Source organism: Brienomyrus brachyistius, unplaced genomic scaffold, assembly GCF_023856365.1.
Source record: "Brienomyrus brachyistius isolate T26 unplaced genomic scaffold, BBRACH_0.4 scaffold48, whole genome shotgun sequence".
Classification (NCBI taxonomy): domain Eukaryota; kingdom Metazoa; phylum Chordata; class Actinopteri; order Osteoglossiformes; family Mormyridae; genus Brienomyrus; species Brienomyrus brachyistius.
In genome coordinates, this window is record NW_026042323.1 from 1,291,747 (window position 1) to 1,316,806 (window position 25,060).

The following is a 25,060-nucleotide window of genomic DNA, read 5'->3' on the forward strand; positions in this document are numbered from 1 at the left end:
AGTGAGTAATTTTGCTATAACTATTAATAGTTTTATAAGAATCATTGTTAGTGTTTAAGTATTCAGAAAAACTGTAAAAAATTAAACGGGGGTGACTGTCCATTAAGCTAATCTGCAATCCTATTACACATAGCATGACACAGTACTGTTTTTGACTTTTTCTTTAAATCCACCGCGATTGTGATGAATGGGGCAAGAGAACAAAAACCACAGAAATGGCTCTTTGCATGCTATCCAGTGACTACGCGAGATGGTATAGTCTCTGTGGTTTAACTAGAGAAGGCTTGGAGGAAAATGCTATGGAAAACTGATTATTTTGTGTCTCATGCCTGGGCTCTCTAGGAAAAGCATAGAGACCGTATGTATCTCTACAATTGTGGAGATTTCTGTGGGGTGCACATATATAGTATATATCAAATTTATATTATATAGATTATATCTAAGCATCATTCATACTCAAGTGAGAAGACAGTTATAAATCCATGTTAAGAAAAGGTTTCTGTCTCGGAAAGGTACAGAAAGAGCCTAACGCAGGTTTACAGGAAACAATCATGTGGTGTAGAACACAAGGACATGGACAGAGAAAGGCAATGGCACAACCCCTCAATATGATCAATTCATCTACTCTGTGTCTTCCTCCCAGCTGTCAAAGTAATTGTCAGCAAATGATGTACTTGACACGTACATTATTTACGTGTCAAGCCGTTCGGACGTTTTAACACGTCATGTCCAGTTACGTGTACTTTACTGTTTACAGTAACTGGCAGTCATTGGACATAGTGCAATTATTATTATCATCATTATTTGTTATTATTATTATCCATCCATTTTCCAAACCGCTTATCCTACTGGGTCGTGGGGGGTCCGGAGCCTATCCCGGAAGCAATGGGCACGAGGCAGGGAACAACCCAGGATGTGGGACCAGCCCATCGCAGGGCACACTCACACACCATGCATTCACACATGCACACCTACAGGCAATTTAGCAAGTCCAATTAGGCTCAGCATGTATTTGGACTGTGGGGGGAAACCGGAGTACCCGGAGGAATCCCCATGACGACATGGGGAGAACATGCAAACTCTGCACACATGTGACCCAGGCGGAGACTCGAACCCGGGTTCCAAAGGTGTGAGGCAACACTGCACCACCATGCCGCCCCACTCTCAAGACCACATCATCTGATATAATCTCAATATGTGACTGTGTATATTTCTCACACAAGGATAACTGAGAGGTTATCTGATAATGCTCCAGTCCAGTGTCCATAATATACACTTCTTCATTACGCTAATCGTTATCAATCGCATTTTCAGATGCAGAACTATGGGGACAGAAGCAAAAAAGTTACTCATTGATGCCTTTAGTGTAACTGAGCTACAAAAAATTACATCTGCTCAATTTTTGCTCCACTTCTCTTTTCCTGCATTTCCATGAAACTTTCAAGTTGGCGCTGGGGCTTGTGGTCAACCAATAGGAAAAGTTTATCACTATAAGCCCCACCCAGTAAGTCTTGGTCGAGAAAAAAGTATGTTCTTTTTGGAACTAAAAAATGGTTCAGGAACTACCTCCTAAGACCTTCAATTGGGCCAAGTTCGTGCAGTAGGAAATCGCCTTATGACCTGCACCCACAATGGCTTGTTTAGAGACACCGGTTCAGCTGCCTGTATGCTTTTTCACCTGCGGCAGAAACAGCAGGCAAACCAGCACAAACAAGGTACGAACATGCAGTAATGGGGGTTCAAATCCCCAGACAGCGCCACCCACTGGGCCACATAGCATTTAATTTATCTGCAAATGTATATTTAAACCTTTGAGGTCCATCTCAGGCTCTTTGCAAGCAGAGATCAGGTCACTGAAATCTGAAGCAGTGTGTTACTAATCTTACTAAAGCATGACAGAAGTGCTCACTTCTTTAACATTTATTCTGTGATCAAAGCATTGACTGCAAAAAACAAGGAGACCATAACATCTATAAAAGGTGAAAACACCAAATGTCAAGCGCCCCCCCCCCCCCCCCCCCCTTAAAGGGGGTTCTTTGTTTCTACTATGCAAAATAAGTAAGTAAACTTTAAGGTATTTTGTGTCATTAATGTATGATTTAAATGCAGGTAGTTTTTTTACAGTCAGGATCCTTATGGAGAATCTCTATTAATCCATTTAAAACCTAAAACTGGCTAGATCAAAAGTGTTTGGGCAGTTTGCAAATCCTAAAGACTATTTACAAGGTAATAAAACGGTTATATAAATGTGAATACGTGTGTAGACTTGTCTCGAAATGAAAATCTCACGCCAACCAGCTGACCAAAGTTGGCAACCCTGCGTAAGTCGGCCCTTTATTTTATATGCAAACATGATCATATGCAGGGGGCACATACCTGGTGTGAAAGTACTTATTCGCCGTTTAAACCGATACGCGCGGTAATGTCTTGTAGCAGCGCAAATACGTGTTTATTTTATGTACATTCGCAATGTTATGACAAGAAATCATTGTGCATTTTAGCCTTCATGCCGCAGACGAAGTACAAATTAGCCACATAAATGTTAAGATGCAGGGTAATTTCTTTTCATAACAGCGTGAATGCACATAAAATAAATGGTACGCATTTGCGCTGCTACAACAAGGAGTTGCCGCGAGTGTACAGGGAATGCGTACTTGCGCACCATGCAGTTATGTGATCCTGATCATATGTATAGTATATTGTACAATAAATGCTATGACATTTAAGTTGTATTGTTGGATCTTTTTTAATCATAATTTTCTTCGTTCATTCCTGCCGACAGTTGGGGCAGAGACTGTCATATGCTCTGGGTAACACTCACAGCCAGACGCGGCCTAACAGTAAAACATTTAGAAATGTGACAAAAGGTCTTCTGTTTGTCCATTTATTCCTACATAGAGTTTTAATCCCGTTTACATGAAAAGCTGTACTTTTTGTGTCCCTGACAATTCCAAATTTCTTTTTGCAGCAAACTGACAAACAGAATAAGTCCAGGATACTGGAAAATACTTGAAAAACATGGTAAAGTGGATTTCAGCATTTTCTGTCGTCACATTTGTATTAGAATTGTAACAAATGTCTTCGTTAGTACTATATTGTATTTCGCAGGATGTTCCTTGACAGATTGGTTCTGTGGACTGTGGTGCGTTCATGTTGATTGTTGTCACGTCACGGATCGGGGAAGCAGGAGCAGGAAGACGGAGAATCGGGAAACAAAGGATTTATTGGGGAAACCAGCTAGGAACACGGGGCAATAGAAGTAGCGACTTAAATGACATGATTGGGGAAACATATTTTGAAGCGGAGTTAAATACATAGGACTAATGAAAACAACTGGAAACAGCGAATGACATCGGGGTTCCACACGAGGTTAACGAGGGGGCGTGGCACACGGGAGGAGCGGACAAGCGGCGCATGACAATTGTAAGACAGACCACCTTGAATTGTTGGACTTGTGATACAGAGAATGTATTGAAGTTTTCCCCCCTCCCCTCCCTTTTATCAGTATGCACTCTGCATGGCCTTGGTGTGTCTTGAGTATTACAAAATGCACCATGAACTGTCTATATTATATGTCTATATTATATTTTTATTTATGTCATAATATGTGAATTTGATCTGTTGTTTTTCAGTGAGTTGCAGGGATTTGACAAAAACATCCTTTTAGAAATGCGTGAGGAAGTAAGTTCTTTTCTTTTTGACAAGTAGTGTATCTGTCAGGTTTGTGACACAACAGAGAAATTAAATATTTTATTTCACTCCTCAGGGTCAAGACTCTGGTCTCCAGCTCACCGCTCTCTCTTACATTTCCATGGCCATTTTGTCCGATAGTATTGTTGGATTTTTCTATGCTATATATATATTTTTTATGTTTAGTTATTCTGTGCTCCATAATTATAAATAATAGTTTATTTTCCTTGTGACGTGTCTGTGCTTAATAGTATTAAATAAGAGTTTAAACAACTACAGTTTCCTCAGTAATGTATTTCATGAACTGATACTTCCCCAACAAAACCCATGCATGCATTCAAGTCTCTGTCATGGTTTGTACATAATATTTGCAACAACCATTATGAAATTTTTGCAGAATATGTACTACAAGCCTCTCCAGTTGCAGCCACACCCATATCCAAACTCACATATAAGGTATATTTGTATATGTGTGTTTCCAAGGTACCAACATTCCTACAGAACCATGTTACATAATATATCCAAATATAGGGAATTTCAGCGTGAGCCCTGATGCATTATGCATACTGCTTTCAAATCTGTGATCAAAGCACTGACTGCAAAAACATGGAGACCATAACGTCTCTAAAAGGTGAAAACTCTACATGTCAAGCGCCCCCTACTGGCTAGCTGCAGTACCATTATTAGCACCACCCATCCCCATGTGTTTCAGTGGTAAGAGGCGATTTTCCACATCACTTTCATGTCTTTCCATCCACATAATGACAAACCATTTCTTCTCAATGTATTATTAGCTATGTAATTAATGTAATCTGAAAATGAACGTCACTAATATTATTATTACAATTAATTTGCATATTTTCAAAATCTATACTTTTCTTCAAAACAAAGTGCAGCTTCTATCCCAAGCACAATCCATATTATTACTTAAAAGCTTATTGACCCCCTGATTCTGGTATCACTTACTTTTCAGTATTTTCAAGTAAACATTATATGTGCTGTATTTGTATGATGAAACCAATCCTTGAGTCCAATATAAAATAACTGAAATAAACACACAGTGATTCAAACTTCTGCATTTTTTAATTTTGTTTTGTCTTTCAATAAAAGCTGAAAAGGCTAAAAAGTAAATGCTGGTGTTATCAAAAACTATGTCATATAACTATATTCCAGATTTATTACAGCCAAACACATCTCGGAGCTCCGAGGAACCTCCTTCTCCTTACATTTGGGGAAGATGGTGGCGCAGGAGGTAGTGCTATTGTTTAGCAACCAGAGAGTTGCAGGTTCGAGCCCTGGTTTCTACTGACCCCATCAAAGCGTCCTTCAGCAAGACGCTGAACCCCAAATTGCTCCTGGTGTGCAGGTTGGCGCCTTGCATGGCAGCCTCCGCCACCGGTGTGTGGATGGGTGAATGTGAGGCATGAATTGTAAAGCGCTTTCAGTTCTCATAAAAGTAGAAAAGCACATTTATCATGTGTGTTTTGGATTTGGATTGTATTAGTGTGTAGTCAATCGCTCATGTACATGCTCAATCGCAGTAACATTTTCACAGGAATTTGGGAGGTTGAAGTGCTAATTCTATGGGGGTGTACTCAGTGGGAAAGGTGTGTATGTAGGGCATGTCCCCCCCCCCCCCCTTCGTGGTATTAGATATTCTGTTTCCCCCCCCCCGTGTGTTAAGTACTGGGTTTGCTCTTGCGTGTTTAATAAAAGATTGTACTACACTGCTTGTCCTGGCATATTGCCTGTGGTTTGAGGGGAGGTTAATCTGTGTGTGTGACCATGAGTGACGCGACATGTGTGCTACAGTATACATCCAGTATGTAACTGTATAAAGTAAAACTCACTGTGTAATATAAAATGTAAATGGATACTGTAATATGAAGCATTGCAGTAAGAGGACAATATTACAGTACAGGGCACATTGTTGGATTACATACCTGTTGGCTCTATGAAATGTTTGAATGGTTGAGGACATGGTTGTTCTCCCATCATTCGGCCAACCAGCCTCAGCCATTGTAAGGCCATGATTGAGGACCTAAATATATATATACAGTACTGTGCAAAAGTCTTAGGCAGGCAAAGAAGGCACGCACCTCATACAGCTAGTCAGTCTCTCACTGACTTTTTAAACCAATATATTTAATTATTTAATTGAGCTGTTGGTGAAATTTAACAAAATCGTGGAATGGCTGAGGTGCCCCTGAGGAGAAGTTTGGGAACTGAAGTTGTGTTCATCTAGCCATCCAACTAGATATCAGTAACTTTTTAGAAAACAGAAGAAATTATTACTAGTTTTTATTGTGTTACTCTTAATTTGCACACATTCTAATGTTAAATTGTATTTTTTTGTTCTAAGCCAAAGTACACTTGCTACCCAGATAAACAGCTTTAAACATTTCCTTGGACTGCCTAAGACTTTTGCACAGTACTGTACTGTATATGGTAATGCTAAATTGATAACTCCTATCAGTGTTGTGTTTATGGGAAATATGCAAAAGTTGCTGATGCAGTCTTCTCAGTTGCCCCTTTATCCGCCTTACTTACTGTTGCTATGCCTGCTATGTGATCACTCTGCGTGCCTTAATTATATTATGGGGTTTTATTATTAATTTATTCATAATCATTGTTATTTTTTCAACCTCTGTGTGGCCATAATATTTTGGGTTTTATAGTTACAGTCATGTGGATTAATCTATTTTCTCTGTGTTTTACCATGAAGAACAAGGTGTGACAGGGGATGATTTTGTGGACATTGGGGAGCAAGATGTTTACCTTTTGTTCCCCAAAAACTTCAGACTGGGGAAATCCCTAATTTCCATTTTAAAACTAAAGGCAAGTAAACTGTCTGTTTGTTAGCAAGCTCTGTGTTTTTTGTGGTTTCACAGACATACTGCTGTCAAGTCATGCTTACTGAATATATCATATTTAGTTTCATGATCTTTCCCTCAATCAGTCTGGAGTGGAAGCAGAAGACTTCCTAAAAAATAAGCAGGGAAATCAGCGGCAACACCTGAACAAAAGAGATTCAGTGTAAGTATCACACAGTCCTGGAAATAGAAACTAAAGTGGACAGAGCTGTTAGAACACAGACAGTGCAGGTGGAAGTAGAATCAGCAGAATAAGTGGTTATGACATCAGAAATACTGCTACCATTCATTCTGCTCATTCTATGTCCACCTGCACTCCTCTCTATTCTAACGTTTTTGGTGCAAAACTGATATCTTTCTTTTCTCTACACGTCTCCACCAGGCTGCTGTAAGATCATCCCTGGGTGCATCAAAAATGTGGACCACTGCCTGCAAGGGAGCGGAAATTGACTGGAACCCTGTCATAAGCAAAAGCTGTACCTCATAAAATTGTTTAAAATCAATATTTCTAATCAAATAGTTTAATTTTTCTATTTTACCTTTTTACCACATAAAGAACAATTAGGGATTAAAATTTCAATTCACAAGGTAAAACACCAAATAAAGTGTTTTAACAGAATATTTCATGTAATTTCAAGGTCACAGCAGAGTTGCCCTGTAGCCTCGTCGGCAAAGAGCAGGAAATTCTGAAAAAAGCCTTAAAAATGCTCCGAAACAGGAGGGAGGACCTCCGAAGGTCAGGAAAGGTAATACATACAGTACATAGGGAACCTGCAAGCAAGTTAAAATTATTCAAGCCCCCTGCAGTCAAATTAAATCATGAATGTAATGTCCGGAATACAGACCTAGTCAGCCAAGGCTGAATAATGTTCCTGTTCATGTTCTGCTTCACTTTCCTGGCTTCTCATGTCGTGGTAAAACTTCATTTCTACTGATTCCATTGTCTAGAAGAGAGAAGGACTTCAGCTTCACTCCAACAGTGTGTAGCTTTTCTGTATTTATACCTTATCATTGTGTAATATATATAGTCATACATTTCATAATTTAGCTTCTAAAATATTGTGCAATCACCAGCCCAATTGATTTTTTTGGCATCTTAATCCTCCCAGGATCAGTACAGTATATGTGCAAACATATTTTATGTCTTTACAGACGTGTAAGACTAATGAAAAAAGGTGGGAGAACAGTGGCCCTTGGAGGTAAAATGTGTTTTTACATTTTCCCAGTCCTGCTGCATGATTCACTGTACTGCAGTGTCAGGTTTCCCATTGCTCAGCACACCTAATTTGGCTAAAGAACTTGATGATGTTACGATGATCAGTGTGTTGGCCAGTGAAACTGACAATGTGCTGAATTTTGGGAAATTTTGAAATGTATTATAAACACAGTATATTAATCTGCACAATGTAGCAAAACAGTCTGAAACGTAACTGAGATACAGAGGTTATACACTGATCAGCCATAACATGTGAAGCGAATAACATTGATTATTTGGTTACAGTGGCTTCTGACTGTGGGGGGGGGGGGGTTATATTAGGCAGCAGGTGGATGCTTTGTCCTTGAAGCTGATGTGTTAGAAGCAGAAACAATGTGCAAGTGTGAGGATGGGAGTGACTTTGACATGGGCCATTTGGTGATGGCTAGAGAGCTGGATCATAACCCCCAGCTCTTGTGAGATGGTCCTGCAGTGGTCAGCAGGTTCATGGTGGGGCCCAGGCTCACCTTTGCCGCCAAAATAGCCATGACTCATCAGGGTGTGGATTGCTCTAGACCTCTGAAGGTTTGCTGTACTATCTGACATGTAATGAGCCTCCGTCACCCGTTCACATATTTCCCTACAGTTTTGGAGATGCTGTGACCGAATCATCAAGCCATCACAACTTGGCCCTTGTCACTCAAATCTTTAGGCTTGTCCACTTTTCTGCATCCCAGTATATCCTACACATTGTTTATTTGCTGCCTAATAGGTCCCACCTACTAGCAGGTGCCACTATTACCAGGTAATCAATATTATTCACCTGTTAGTGGGCGCAGTGTTTGACAAATACAGTTTAAAATATCAGTCATTTAACCTAATTCTGAAATATTAAATGTGGACTGGAAATAATGGAAGCTATTGCTTGTGTGGAGTGAACTGAACTTAATTTTGAACAATGTTTCAAATGGCTACATACCTGAAATGTTTGTGGTTTCTTGTAGAAAGAACAGAAGCACTTGAGGTTTGCCTCCAGGACATCACACCTCCTATTAAACACCGTTACAAAGTAATTTCCTTGAAATATCATCAAAATATTTTTTTTCTGGACAGCTCTAAGACTGGGTTTCCGTGGGACATTATTAGGATTAGAAGTAATTAAACCAATTTGGTCTTACATAGCATTAAAAATGGTTTAATTGACAAACAACGCCTTAAATGGCTTTAAAAAGCATGATGTTTTATTGTCATGTACATTAAACATTTAATATACACACAGGACCAGTTGGCTAAATTCTCCAACCTGTGATTGGCTGGTTTGTGATGCTTGTGGATATCACTGTGCTCTCAGAATGGAGCAGTGTTGTGCAAGTTCACACTTTTCATGATCTAGTTCAAAGTTCAGTTCATACATGCTCAAAGTGAACTGTTCACATTCATAGCTCACAATTTAAATTTTTGAACTAGTTCAAAGTTCAGTTCATTTTATTTTTAGGTGCAATATATAGTCTAAATCAAAATTTATTTTGTTTTAACATACATCTATAACCTACCTACATTCTTGCATATATGGACATGTATAGACAAAGGACACAAAATATGATTCTTATTTATGGTTTATTTATCTCTTGCCCCAATACTAGACAAGGGAAGGAAAAGAAAAGTACTGTAAACACATATCGGCATCATATCCATCTCAAATGAAAACTAGACAGAACAGAATATTTATTATTCAGCAAAATATCTCTTTAGTTTTATTTAAAAAAAAAAAAAAAAACTCTCACGCTTCTTGAAGGTGTGTGGCACCATCTCACTGAACTATTAAAAATAAAAACTTTCACATACAGAAGCCATTGTTGTAGTAAGTAATGAACACTCCACAGACCATGCCTACGGCTTCAGTCCAAACTGTTTTTTGTTCACGTTTAACAGCAGTTGCTTTTCAAAGTTGGCATCTCCCAATCGGTTTCTCCTGGGCCTAAATATCTGGCCACCAGTATTGAAGAGTCTCTCCACTGGAGCACTTGATGGGATTGCTGTGTTATATTTGATGAAGAGCTTCTTCAGTTTGGGCAGCAGCATGTATTCAGTAAACTCGTCAGTGGTTGGGGCGTCCAGATAGATGTCCACCTCAGACTTATTGACAGCTGATGGGCTTTGCTTGAACTTAAAAAAGGATGAAGCACTCTTTTTCCCCTCTAGGTCATCAGGGGGTTAAAATAAAGGTTTGGATGAGGGGGCGGCATGCCGTCAGACCTGGTGTAGCTGTAGGCTTTGAACTCTCATCCAACAGACCATCCAAATCATTTTTCAATTGCACAATGGTAGGAGCCAGGTAGCCGAGGAATGTGTTTTTTTCCCCCTGAAGGATGTTCAGAGCACATGCCAAGGGACCCATCACACTCACAAACTTGTTGATGAAGTCTATTTCCTCTGGAGTGAATCGACGAAGCCCAAACTCATCACAGATGGTGTGCAGAAGGAGTCTGTCATACTCAGGAGTGGCATCCAATGGCACTGTTAGATTGCTGGTCTGGGGAGTCAAGGTGGCTATGTGAGCCAGGCGCTGCATTGAGAGGAACATAGAATTCCAACGTGTGTCGTTCGGAGTGACAAAGCCAATCTTTAGCTTTTACTCAACAGAATCTGAGGCTTTCGCACTCCTTTTCACCCTATTCCACAGAGCAGATGCCTTGGAAAATACAGGCCTCGCTAATTTGTTGTACAGCCTATCCGTTACATTCTTTGCATCTGTGGCAACAAGATTTAAAGTATGGGCCATGCACCTTCTATGAGGTGGGAGGCAGGGATCCTCTAACTCTGACAGAGGTGCAGGCTCAAGACCATCGTCCTCATCATCGGAGCTCTCAGCAGGGGTAGATCCTGTGTCACTGCCTTCAGTCACCTCATCAGCTGCTCTAATAACAACACTGTCTCCAAAACAGCTGAATGCTTTGACGAAATTGGAAGCATTGTCAGTCACTGTGCACACAATTTTGTTTTGAATTTTAAATTCCTTGTACACATCCGTCAGCACTTTAGCCAGGACATCATATGTGTGTGACCCTCTGACACGACGACATGCAAGGGCTGCTGATCTCCTGAGTGACACATCATTTTTATCAAGCCAATGAATTGTGATGCCCATGAATCCTTTGTTGACAGCTGACCAGCAGTCAGCTGTTGTGCATACAAAGTCAAGCTCAGCAAGTTCAGCTTTTAAATTACTGATAACCTCAATGAATTCCTTATTCATTAGTCCCTGCACCTGTCTTCTTGAGGGCACATGTCTGCCTGGTTGCAAACCAGTTACTAGTTTTATGAAGGAGGGTTTTTCAACCTTACTCAGTGGCTGTAAATCTCCAACAATGTAGTCTCTTATTAATCTGTCTACCTGTTGCTGGGAGATTATACCCCTGAAGGCAGCAGGCAGTGTGACTTGAGTCGTTTGGGGACTTTGGCTGGGGGTTTTGCCCTTCCCTCTATGACCTTGAAGGGCTTGCATATATGCTTTCACGCTGGACGAATGCTTCAACTCAACGTGTCTTTTCAAATTGGAAAATGAGGTCATTGATGTTCTAACTTGTTTTTTCAGCGCAGGTGGACAAAGCTTGCACAGAAAGGTTAGGTTTTTACCGTCAGAGTCTCTGTGAAACAGTGCGTAAAATGCCCGTAAATTGTCAAAGTTACAGCCAGCATCATCCGTGTTTTCTGTGCCAGCTCCACTGGTGGTTGAGCTTTCCTCCTCTGCGCTTGCCATGGTTACTGCTGCAGCAGTTCGCTTCGCGCTCATGCGTTGCCAAGGCTGTGCCCTTTGAGAAGTGTGTGTGTGCATTATGGGAAACGTAGTGTGAAGCTAAAGACATTAGATTCGACTGTCCTTGGCTTTACACTACGTTACCCAAGATGCACTGCACACAAGCACTGAGCGAGAGTCAGGCTGAGCATTTTATTTTTCGAGCGGAGGAGCCCTTCGCTAGTGCTTGAGTGACAACACAACATGCTGTTTAAATGTGTGAGCCGACCTTGTCACTCGACTCATCAGGTGAAAATAAATCCCGATGTTTAATTGCATTCCAACAGTGAACGACGTCTACGCCGTTCATCACACATAAAATTCACGTTCAAGTTCTTGATTTACTAATAAGTTGCGTTCAGTTCAAAGTTCACTGAAATATGAACGTGTTCAATGAACGCGTTCTTTTGAACTCGTTCATGCACAATACTGGCTGGTTGTCACTTGATACCTTTTCAGAACCTGCCTGTGTTTCCACCAGTTTAGAAAATGAACATAGGTGACAGTGACAGTAAAGGTTCATATTGTCACGTTTAAAGCCGGACGGAACGGCGATCGTGCGAGGCGAACGGGCAGGAAGCAGGCTGACAGGCGGAAGTCGGGGTAAACCAGGGATTTAATAAATAAACAGGGAGCAGGAGACATGAAACGCCAAATAACATCAATGACAGACAAAGGACTCAGGTAAGACACGGACTGAAATACACAGGACTGATTGAAAATAATCGGACACAGCTGGGTACAATCATGAAAGAACACGTGGGTAATCAGGGGGCGTGGCACACACGAGGAGCGGACGGGCCGGGCATCACACATATGTATTCCGTTTTGTTGGATTTATTCTTTTCTGTTCCAGAATAAGTTTTATAAGCTGCCAACTGTCCTTTTAACAGTCGCACTATTAAAGATGCCAATAACTGAACTTTGCAATCTGCCTCATGATCTCTTCGCCACTCTAGTGCCATAATATTTTATTTATCAGACCTGTGGCATGGTTTTCATTTACAATGCAAAGTTACTCCGATAATAAGCTGGCTAGTTGTTTTACTGCTGGCACCGGAAATATTAGACAAAACTATATTGGTGATTGACTGAATTATCCAGATATGCGGATGGTTTGGACACGATGGCCCCTCCCACTTGCACTGATGTTATGAGAACTATTTTTTTTTTGTGGTGGCCTATAGCCTTGTGCCTTTGACCGAATCACAGCCATGATATACCGGAGTATCTTCTTATACATTATGTTATTGCTTAATTATACTGCACTCATAAAGCATTATAAACACAGTTATAAATATTTATAAAAAAGCATAACACATTATATCCACCATTATAACGCTTTATGAATGCTTTATGACACACTCAACTATAAGGCACTATAGATACCTTCATAATGCAATACAAAGCATCCTTAATGCTTATACCGATCATTATAATGCATTATGAAGGTATTTATAGTGCACTAAAGAGAGCTTCATACATCATTCATTATGCATAATAAGCATGCCTATAATGTGTTATGCCTTTTGATAAATATTTAAAGCCATGATTATAATGCATAACAATGGATTATTATTTGTTGTGATTTTTTTTTTAATTACTAACAACATGGCCTTAAGTGTTCCAGAGATTTTATAGTGTTCCGTAATCTGAGCAAATGGAAGCATGTAGATGTTGAACAAAGAGGCTCAGTGAGGATTATAATTCTAATTGGTGATCAGTGTTGACACACCACAGCACACAGTGTACAACACCGAAATGTGTCCTCTGCTTTTAACCCATATGTGACATCGTGACATAGCAAGGGGCAGCTAATTCAGCACCCTGAGAGCAGTGTTTTGCTTAGGGTCCCTCAGCGGTGCCTTGCTGGTCGGGGATTCAATCCAACAACCATTAAGCCACCACTGCCCACTGCCAATAACGGACCCTTGAGGAACTCCACATGTAATTTCTGTTCATTCAGATTCATAATTACCCTTCTGACAGAAAGTAGTGCCTGACTTGTAAAAATAATTCAAACCCATTAAATAAGGCGGCTGCTCCACCTCCTTCCCTAAGTGCTCTAGTCTCACTGATAAAGGGCAGGTAGGAGTAGCTGGTTTGATCAGGGCTGCTGCATAGTTTTCATGTGACCCCATTTCAGTTTAACGCATAAAAATCAAGGTTTATCCTGATAATACAATCAGTCATTAATAAAGATTTTCCAACCAAAGGCTTGATATTCAGTAAAGATCAGTTTAATGTATAAAACACATTGTCTGACCCAGTGTGTAGGTGACACACAACTGGAGTCAGATGAGAGAGAGAGTAGCTGTGGGCTTTGATGCACTTTGTTCCCCCTGAAGTCCTTCCTTCACATTTGCCCTTTTTGTGCATTCGCTGACTGTACTTTTTTTCAGATTCATTAATATTGTCCTAAGACGGCACCTGCAGTCTTACCCAATCTGGCTGTGACACTGAACATCTCCTAAGTCTGTGCTTTAGGGCCATGACTTCACACGACACGACTACACTTGCGTGCGTAGTTTACATCTATCTGGAGGATTGAAGGTCATGTCCACCAGGGGGCAGTGCGAGAAAACCATCTTGGTCGGTTCCTTCGTTTCCAGTCTCACTTGTGAGCATGTGGTTGTGGCATTAAATGTAGAAGGAGGAGGGAGTCAAGATGGCACTCTATCATACACTGTTTGATTAGAGCTGCAAGCCGACTTGTTTTGTTTACCATGTACTGTGAACTATATGCAGATTTACTACTGTCTGGATTTATCATCCAGTGACGGCAATAACTATACATAGTCATGATGACAGGCTCTGAAAAAAGAAAAAATGATGGAAGAGATTAAACAAGAGATTTTCCAACCAAATGTGTTGGACCTTTTCAAATCAGTCACAGACTGATTTTTGGCTTATTTCTAATGAATTAGGAAATATTTAAACAAACATTATAGCTTCACCATTTTCTGACCACCGAGCCATTGACATCCATATATCCATATTGTCATCGTCTATCCATCTATCCATCCATTTTCCAAACCGCTTGGGTCGCGGGGGGTCCGGAGCCTATCCCAGAAGTGATGGGCACGAGGCAGGGAACAACCCAGGATGGGGGGCCAGCCCATCGCAGGGCACACTCACACACCATTCACTCACACATGCACACCTATGGGCAATTTAGCAACTCTAATTAGCCTCAGCATGTCTTTGGACTGTGGGGGCAAACTGGAGTACCCGGAGGACACCCCACGACGACACGGGGAGAACATGCAATCTTTGTCATCGTTTACTGGATATAAAATATCTTCAAACAGGATATTAAACAGTTCAATCTTGAGAAATAAAGTAGCTATTTTAAATATAGAATAATTAACTGACTTACACTGGAACAGACCCAATACAGAAAAAAGTATTGCAATAATAACATGATGTAGCAAAATTTGTCAGAAGGTTTAGTAGTGACTTGGCTCGAATCGGAAGAGATGAAGAAAAGAAAATTATAAATGAGATTTACTGCTTTAACCTGCAAACCAGTCAATCGTCTTACTGATACAGAAAATAATGTAGGAGGTGACTTACAGAATAAATTGTATGATTATATATAAACATAAGGCAGAAGGAGCCTTTGTTAGATTGTGGCAAAAATGGCTTGAACAAGGTGAGCAGAACTCAGCCTATTTCTTTAGGCTGGAAAGTCAGCAAGTCAGGAACAACTGCATTATGCGGGCGAGGATTTATGGAAATGCTGCAGATGACATCAAGAAAATAGCCAAATTCTGCACTGAGTTCTTTAATAATTTGTATGTCAGGAGTCTTGATCCAAAATTTTTGATTTCTTCTCAAACATCAGGGGAATAACTGATGTGGATCGTGAACTTTGTGACGTCCCAGTTGGTTTAACTGAGATGTGTGCAGCAATAAATTGCTTAAAAAAAAAAAAAAAAAAAATTAAATAAAAAAAATTGCTTTTTTCATCATTGCTGGAGACTTCAATCAGGCAAATCTGAAGCCAGTTTTCCCCAAATTCTTCCAATATATGAACATCCCAGCTAGAGGGAGAATCTGTCTGGACAATGTTTACACAAACGTTTGTGAGGCCTACAAGGCCCCCCCACCTCGGCTACTCAGACCATGTCACTGTGATCATGGTTCCTGTGTATAAATCCCTGCTGAAGCACAACAAACCAGTCAGTCAGAGTGTGGCCAGCTGGTGCCGTCTCAGCTCTCCAAGGCTGCTTTGGATCTACTGACTGGGACATTTTTAAGGAGGCTGCTATAAATGGTGACGCCATCAACCTGGAGGAGTATATAAACTCTGTGATCGATGACCACGAGAGCCGACCAAAGGCCCTGGATGATGAGGGAAGTGCTCACATAGCTAAGAATCAGAAATGCAGCTTTCAGATCTAAAGACAAGGCTGCCCTCAGGACGCCCACAGACAACCTGTCCCGAGCTATGAGGATAGCCAATCAGGCACATGCACAGACGATCAATGTACACTTTAAATGCACTAAAGACACACGCCGTATATGGCAGGGAATTCAGCCAATCACGATCTACGAGCCCATCCTACACATCAATGGCGGTGATGTCTCCCTTCCAGATGAGCTAAACAACTGTTTTGTACAGAATAAGCCGACACCCCCCCCCCACCCCCCAAGTGAGAAGCTACTTTGTCTGACCACAGCTGATGTGAGAAGTACTCTATCCAGAGTCAACCCACGCAAGGCAGCAGGAGCTGACAACATACTTGGCTGAGTGCTGAGAGAATGCACTGACCACATGGCTGGGGTCCTCACAGAATGCACCTCTTTAAGCCAGTGGTCTGTCCCAGCATGCTTCAAATTAACCGCCATCATCCCAGTGCTGTAGAAGCCATCAGTGACAGGCCTGAATGACTACTGCCCAGTAGCACTCATGTCAATCATCATGAAGTGCTTGGAAAGGCTGGTCATGGCAGTAATACATAAAGACCAATCTTCCCACCTCTCTAGACCCTCTCTGATCTGCATACCGGTCCAACAGGTCTACTGAGGACACCGTAGCCTCTGCCCGTCACCTTTCCCTGACACATCTGGGTAAGAGAGTCACAGATGTCAGGATGTTATTCATAGACTTCAGCTCTACCTTCAACATGTCCCTCAAAAACTGAGGGGGTTAAGCTTGAACACCACTCTCTGCAGCTGGATCTTGGATTTCCTGACAGAGACACCCCAGTCAGTATGTATGGGCTGCAACACGTCCAACACCATCATCATCAAGTTTGTGGATGATACAACTGTGGTGGGACTGATAAACAGAGAAGATGAATCAGCATACAGAGAAGAGGTGGAAAGTCTGTCTACAAGGTGCAGAGACTATAATCTATCTGTCAACGCTGACAAGGCAAAAGAGATGATTGTGGACTTCAGAAGGACACGTCCTGCCCACACTCCACTCAGCATCAACGGTACTGCTGTGGAGATTGTAAGGAGAACCAAGTTTCTCGGTGTGGACATAACTGAGGAATTTACATGGACAAATAACACCAGCTCCTTATTCAAGAAAGCCCAGCAAAGACTAAACTTCCTGAGGTGGCTGAAATAAGCAAACCTTCCCCTCCCATCCTCACCATGTTCTATAGAGGCACCATCGGCAGTGTTCTGACTAACTGCATCACCATCTGGTGTGGCAGCTGCAACAAATCTGACCGCAAATTCCTGCAGAGAGCAGTGAAGACAGCAGAGAACATTATGGGATGCCTCTCCCTTCCCTACAAGCCGCTTTTTGCAAACGCAGTGTCCGCAAGGCCTGCAGCATTGTGCAGGACCCATCACATCCCTCACATGGTCATTCCACACTCCAGCCACCTGAGAGAAGATACTGCAGCATCAGAGCCGGGTCTGCCAGGCTGCGTGGCAGTTTGTACCCCCAGGCTGTCAGGCTCCTCAACACCATGCTGCCTCCCAGGATCCCTCACTCTGCCTCCTCACTGCCTCAACCCCCCCGTAACCCACAACTAAAGGCCACAGACTGACCCTTAAGCGCTGCACTGCACTTAACACTTTGTCACTCTGACATGGGGGCAATAATAAGAATCCCCATTATTCTCTGTCTGCCCCATTATTCTGCTTCTATTCCTATTTTCAGCTGTTAGAAATGTTAGACGTGTTACTGCTGTTACTACTATTATCATACACTGTTTACACTGTGAACTCAGGCTGTTACAGCGTACATGATGGTGAATTCAGGTCTAACTGACTGCAGAAATACATCATATATTTAATATAGTTCTAACAATATTGCACATTGTCCAGTATTGCACATTACTGTATATTGCATAATCTACTCCTCTTCCTCAGTTGCACTGTCCTGTAAGTCCTTTGCACATTGTCTTGTCTTGTTCTCTATATTGGACTAAATTTATGCTTACACTGTGGGCCCTGAGCTTCGCCATTTCATCTCTCTCTATACTTATATATGGTGCAGATGACAATAAAGTTCAATTTGGCTTTGATCTTGGGGGTTTGTTCACGGTGCAGCAATTTGGAAAAAGAGGGAACTGAGCTGGAAGGTGAAGCTTTTAATTTACCAGTTGATCTACGTTCCTACCCTCACTTATGGTTATGAGCTCTGGGTGATGACCGAATAAATGAGATTGCGAATACAAGCAGCAGAAATGAGTTTCCTCAGCAGGGTGTCTGGGCTCAGCCTTAGAGAGGGTGAGGAGCTCAGACATCCGGGCTCAAAGTAGAGTCGCTGCTTCTCCGCATTGAAAGGAGTCAGTTGATGGTTCTAGGATACCTCTTGGACGGCGCCCTGGGGAGGTGTTTCAAGGCATGTCCAATCAGGAGGAGGCCTGGGGGCAGACCCAGAGATTATATATTATATATAACCTGAGAGATTATATATAATATATACTACATTATATACCAGCCTAGATGCATCTACGTTGGGAGCGTCGCATTGTCGCGCTGCTGGAGAGAGGTGTGTGTCCAAAGTGGATTAAAAGACGTTCATATAGTGATCTAAAGACAAACTCACTTTTATTAATAGCTGTTGTAGAATCAATATTAAACTCACTATTTTATTTGTGTCCATTGCTTGGTCAAAATATCAGGCAGATCATTGTGAGCAGCAATAAGTAATAAACATAACAATCTCAAATAATGATAGACATTAATTAGCTTTGCACATTAGTTAATTTTGCACATTGCTTACTGAGCAAAATTAGCACAATACGATCATTAATAGCATAATCAGTTTACTGAATGTGTCTGGCAGGCTGTGGGGTGGACTCTCTATAAAACAAAACAGGTGTTTAGTACCAAATTAGGACCCAATATACTCATTTTTAATTCTTAATTAAAAATTAAGGATGGCATGGTGGTGCAGTGGTTAGCACTGTTGCCTCACACCGCTGGGACCCGGGTTCGAGTCTCCGCCTGGGTTACATGTGTGTGGAGTTTGCATGTTCTCCCCATGTCGTCGTGGGGTTTCCTCTGGGTACTCCGGTTTCCCCCCCAGTCCAAAGACATGCTGAGGCTAATTGGAGTTACTAAATTGCCCATTCAGTTGGTGTGCATGAGTGAGTGACTGGTGTGTGAGTGTGCCCTGCGATGGGCTGGCCCCCCATCCTGGGTTGTTCCCTGCCTCGTGCCCATTGCTTCTGGGATAGGCTCCGGACCCACCGTGACCCAGTAGGATAAGTGGTTTGGAAAATGGATGGATGGATATTAGATAAGTGGCAGAAAAATTGATGGATGGATGGAACTGTATGAAAAATAATGCTGCTTATGAAAGTAGGTAAGTAAGAATTTCAGGTTAGAATTTCATTGTACCTTATACGCATGACACTGCTTTCTTAGAAACTTATACTGCCATTAAATTTTGAAGACGCTGTACAAAGAAGGACACAATAGTGTTCGGAATATTTTTTTCTTGTCTGTGAAAATATACAGCTCTTCTGGACACTCATTCTTAAAAAAATCAGATGCTACTTTAATACGATCTGTACCGTTAGTAAAGACAATGTTCCGTGACAAAACGTGACCATACTGCCACGCCAATTTCTGGTGGCACTGCACGTCGCGCATGCGTCTTGTTATCCTCATGTAAGTGCGCAGACGAAGCCGGAATCAACACAGAAAACGTGGCGGCCAGACTGGTACCTCTCCGCGCACGTATAAGCGGACGTGTTTGTATAGACTTTTATGATGCATTTTACTCCTCCGCGGACGACCGCCTGCCGCACTACAAATTTGTCTTTAAACGCCAACATAGATGATTTTGATGAGGATTGGGGTAGTTTGCAAACCCTACAGCCAATTTTCAAGGTAATAGAACTGTTGCATACATTTAAATGCGTATGCATATGTGTGCAGACTTGTCCCAAATTGAAAATCTCACGCCAGCCAGTTGATCAAAGTTGGCAGCCCCGTGAACTGCCGCTCTGAATTTGTAAAACGTAGTGAAACATACACAGACCTCGCGGCTGTGGTACGTGTGCAGGGAATATCAGAATTACTACTAATACTTAAATAGGACACGTGCGCATGTGCAAAGTACACAGCTTGACCAGAGAAATATGAACGTTTCCATGTACGCATACGCGGTGTAATACGCGAGTGCTGCGCTTTGCGGAGAACCAGCCTAGATGCGTCCGCGTTGGGAGCGTCGCGTCGGCGCGCTGCTGGAGAGAGGTGCGTGTCCAAAGTGGATTAAAAGTTCATATTGTGACCTAAAGACAAACTCACTTTTAGTGGTAATCTTTGTTGTGTAATTTTATGGTTAATATGTTTGATGAATGCTGTTTGTGTCACGCTCGGCGTCTGCGGGTGAGGTGCACGGACGGGGCGAGCGGGCAGGAAGCACGCGAGCAGGCAGAATCAGGGCAAACGGGGATTTATTAGCAGGACGAGGACTCGGGAACATGGCACGCCGACTAACATCAATGACAGACACGGGTTAGTACAAATCAGGAACTTAAATACATGAAACAAGGCAGCAGGAAACAAGACACGACTGGGCACGATCAGGAAATCACACGTGGGTAATTAGGGGGCGTGGCACACACGAGGAGCGGACGGAGCGGGCGTCACAGTTTGTAATTTTATTTACCTGTAATTAAGCCTATTAGTTTAACACGCGCGTCATTTCGGCGCGTCTTCCCGCCGGCGTCGCGCGGGCGACCAACATTTCCTGAGGTATTTCACATATTTGACTTTTTATATTTTATGTATCGTACAGAATAATAGAGCGCAGGCTAAAGTGCAGTTCGGCCCCAGCGAGTCTCTCAGCGCGGCGTGTCTCACAGCGCAGGGGGCAGCCGGAGCGCCGCAGACTCGGGCGGCTATATGAGTATATTGGGAATAAAATGTGTGTATTGGAGCGAGTTCTGTGTGAGTGAGTGTGTGAGGTGTGACAGTGATAATGATGGAGATGCTGGGCTTCGTCATGGGATTAATGGCTCTTCCTCCTGCCTACAGACTCCTGCCAGCTGACGCTGGACCCCAACACTGCACACAGATTCCTGTCTCTGTCAGGGGGGACAGGAAGGTGACATTGGGGGCAGAGCAGCCATATCCTGATCATCCAGAGAGATTTGACAGCTGGAGCCAAGTTCTGTGCAGAGAGAGTCTGACTGGCCGCTGTTACTGGGAGGCTGAGTGGGATGGAGATGTAGTCCTGATAGGAGTGACTTATAAAGGGATCAGGAGGAAAGGAGGGAGTGACTGTGGGCTTGGAGACAATGACAAGTCATGGAGTCTGTGCTGTAATACTGACAGTTACTCTGTCCTGCACAATAATAAACAGACTCACATACCCATAGAGCCCTCAGGCTCCCGCAGAGTAGGAGTGTATCTGGACTGGGGGGCTGGTGCTCTGTCCTTCTACAGAGTCTCCTCTGATGGACTGACCCCCCTGCACAGATTCACCTCCTCATTCACTGAGTCCCTCTATCCAGGGTTTTGGGTTTATCCAAACTCCCCCGTGTCGCTGTGCATGCTGGGATAGCTCACTGTGTGCTGGAGGAATCATTTTTACCGTATCAGAGTCTCACATGTCGCTGCTTCTCCGTGGCAAAAAGGTAAAATCTCTGCTTTATAACCAGTATAACCCTTTTTACTCTGTCTGAAGTGTGACGTATGTTAATAATTGGGTTCTGTAAGCTGAACAAACATACAAAATGACTGTTTTTCTCTGACTTATGTTCTATGTTGTCTGTAAATGCACCAAAACTGCCTAAACAAATTCATAGTACATGCAGTTGTACCAATGGAGTGAATTCTGATTCTGAATAAAATAAAATGTAATGAAATCTAAGCCTGATGAGTGGGGGGAGCTTTTCCCCTCCCCTCTATATGTATATTTTATATTTCTGTCTATATATTGTATTTGCTACCTGTACACTGACAATAAAGGCTTCCTATTCTATCCCATTAATGTCCCGGTTCCGCGCTGCCCAGAACGTAACTGAGTAACAGACTTAATCCGCGCTCTCTGCTCACTGAGCGCAGCAGCCTGATATCGCAGCGGCGACGCTTTGGCCAGCAGGGGGCGGCAGACGGCAGACAGTTTATTAACTCAAAACCTACAGCGGTCCTGAGGTAACTTAGTAAAGATAATAACATAATCAAATTAATCATATATTAACTAAGTAAACATAAATAACATAAAATCTTAATAAGTCACGTTAGTACAACAACAACAGAAAGGCACCTGATCATCAATGAAGTAGTGTAGGTGATTACCAATTACCAGAAAAAAAACACATAAATCCTGTTTCATTAGGAATCCTGAGATATATACAGTACTGTGCAAAAGTCTTAGGGAGTCATAGGAAATGTTTAAAGCTATTTATCTGGGTAGTAAATTTATATTTTCTCAGTATTAAAAACAAAATTTAATATTATAACATGTGCAAATTATGAGTAAAACAAAAAAAACTAAAAGGAATTTCTTATGTTCTCCAAAAAGTTACTGATATCTTGTTGGATGGCTAGATGAACACCAATATGGTTCCTAAACCTCTCCTCAGGTTCACCTCGGCCATTTCATGTATTTGTTAAATTTCACCACCAGCTCAATTAATTCATGAAACTAGTTTTGAAAAGTCACTGAGGTATTGATTAGCTACACACGTGGACAAAATTGTTGGTACCCTTCAGTCAATGAAAGAAAAACTCACAATGGTCACAGAAATAACTTTAATCTGACAAAAGTAATAATAAATAAAAATTCTATGAAATTTAACTAATAAAAGTCAGACATTGATTTTTAACCATGCTTCAACAGAATTAATAAAAAAAAAAAACTCATGAGTGTTGCTTGTTGCCCCTCGTTAGTCTTTGCATTTAAGTATCTATTTGTCTCGGCCATTGATGTTAAACCTTCCTGCTGCCTGTGACCTTCCCGGTTGCTAGTCCTCCCATTTGTGATCCCTCACGATCCTCTTTGTTTCCAGTCTCAGCCCATCTAGTTCACCAAACCCCCTTTTTGTTTTGCTACCAAGGATACAGAGATGAGAGTCTTTTACCAAGCATACAGTGTCCAGAGTGGATGAGCATGACCACAGTGAGAAGAGGATCTGATGGATGGAGGACCTAAGTACCATAATCTTAGTAACGCATGAGCAGAATTGGACCATAAGAGGAACTGGCCGGCTCCATCTCACACATGGTACGTGGGTGTAGAAGTTACTCAAAACCATATGGCTGAAATCCTCCACATGTGCATTTTGAATGTATTGGGCATCATGTCCTGTTTTAACCATGAGAATCCAGTGAGGGGCGGCTCAGTGGGTAACAGGGCTGCCTTGCAGCTGCAGTGTTGAATGTTTCCATCCTTCTCCTATGCTGTCTGTGTGGCGTTTGTTTGCTCTCTTTATCCCACATGGGTTTCTTCCTGCAGCGACTCAGACAGGCATCTGTAAATTGTCCGGACTCCATAACTGTGAGTGTTCCTTGTGATTAAATGGCATTGTATCCATGGTGGACCCCAGCTTTTTGCCCTGCGTTTCCTGTAATTGGCTCTGGGATACCCTTGTGATAAGTGTTTGGAAGATGGATGCGTCTAATCTTAGTACTTACGTGATCTATCCCGTCTCCTCCCAATTGAGCCAGCAGAGGTCACTAATGGCCCTCCGTAACACTCCTAACCTTCCCCAGCTGTATCCCATCGTTGACGTTCTCCACCCTGGTCTGTTATCCTCCTACACCCATCTCCCGTCGGTGATTACTGTGTATAAATGTTCCTGCTCTCATGGTTCCTCAGCTCCGTCATCATTCTTCCAAGTGTTGTTTGCTGTATTCCCTTAATAAAGCCTGTGTCTTTCCCAGAGCTACTGCATCTGAGTCGTCCTTAACCCAGATTATATTACTCATCACATAGAATATCCATTTACATTTAACCCCATGGACACTAAGCTTTTCTCCCAGGGGTCTAAGGTAAGAGAGACCAATTGGACCAATTCGTCCAGATAAATACATTTGTAAAAGAAGTAGTGAATACGTTTCCAATCAATTCCTATTACACATTGACGTTATAATCAGAAGCCACATTATGAAATGGAATATATCCAAACAGCATTTTAATCTGACCAGTAGGGCATGCTGTTGTACCACTTGTAGAAACACTTTTGCATTTACCAGACTTGTTTATCCAAAGTGACTTACAGCAGTGGGAAGGGTAATGTTTTATGTATATTCTTGGGGGATTTGAACCCATGACCAATGCATCATAAATGCAACACTCTACTTGTTCAGCTAGAGAATCTCTATGAAAAAAGTCCTAATGACTTGAAGTAATCAGCTCCTAATGCCAGGTAGCTGAAAACACAATGAGGTTCTTCCTCAATGTGATGCTGCCCAACCCAGCAGACGGGAATCTGATGAATCAGACACGCTTGCCAGTGTCCAGTTTAACCTTTGGGGTCCGTGGACTCGACGGCCAATCAGAGATGGCAGACAGCTGTCCACATGGCCCCGATTGAGCGGTACGTTTGCGTAACCTGCTGGCTGTAAAAGGAGACCATGTGTTTGAATGCTGCATCGCAGGCCTGACACATGAGAAAGACCAGATGCCAGCCACCTCAGACATGTGGATTTTATCTGTGTTCCACAGGCACTTTCATATAAGTGATTTACAGGAACAGCCAGTCTAGTGCAGGGCAGCGCAAACACCCTCATGCATATACTGGTTTTAGCACAGCTTCATTGTAAAGCATATCAGATGGCCTCAGAATCCTGCTCCCTGCTTAATACAAGGTGAATAAGGAGTAGGAACTAGGGGACTAAGGACTATGGGATTAGGGGCCACAGGACTAGGAGACTATGGGACTAAGGGAATAGGGGACCAGGGGAAAAGGGGCTACAGTGTTAGGGACCATGGGACTAAGAAACAAGGAGACTAGGGACTTGTGGATCATGGAAGTGGGGCAAAGGGGAATTGGGCACTATGGACTATGAGACTAAGGTATAGAGGGACCACAAAATTTGAGCACTTAAGACTAGAGGACTGTGGGACTG

At 42.3% G+C, this 25,060-nt stretch overlaps 1 protein-coding gene and 1 long non-coding RNA gene across 2 annotated transcripts in view; one reads left to right on the forward strand and one right to left on the reverse strand.

The window, feature by feature from the left end:
- LOC125723400 (G-protein coupled receptor family C group 5 member B-like) overlaps nucleotides 1-25,060 on the reverse strand; it is a 202,372-nt gene that overhangs the window by 74,859 nt on the left and 102,453 nt on the right. The gene's annotated exons all lie outside the window — the stretch shown is intronic.
- LOC125723440 (uncharacterized) lies at nucleotides 2,208-3,816 on the forward strand. Its single transcript, XR_007386895.1, has 3 exons — nucleotides 2,208-3,423; nucleotides 3,633-3,681; nucleotides 3,767-3,816. It is a non-coding gene; the product is annotated as an uncharacterized LOC125723440 (long non-coding RNA).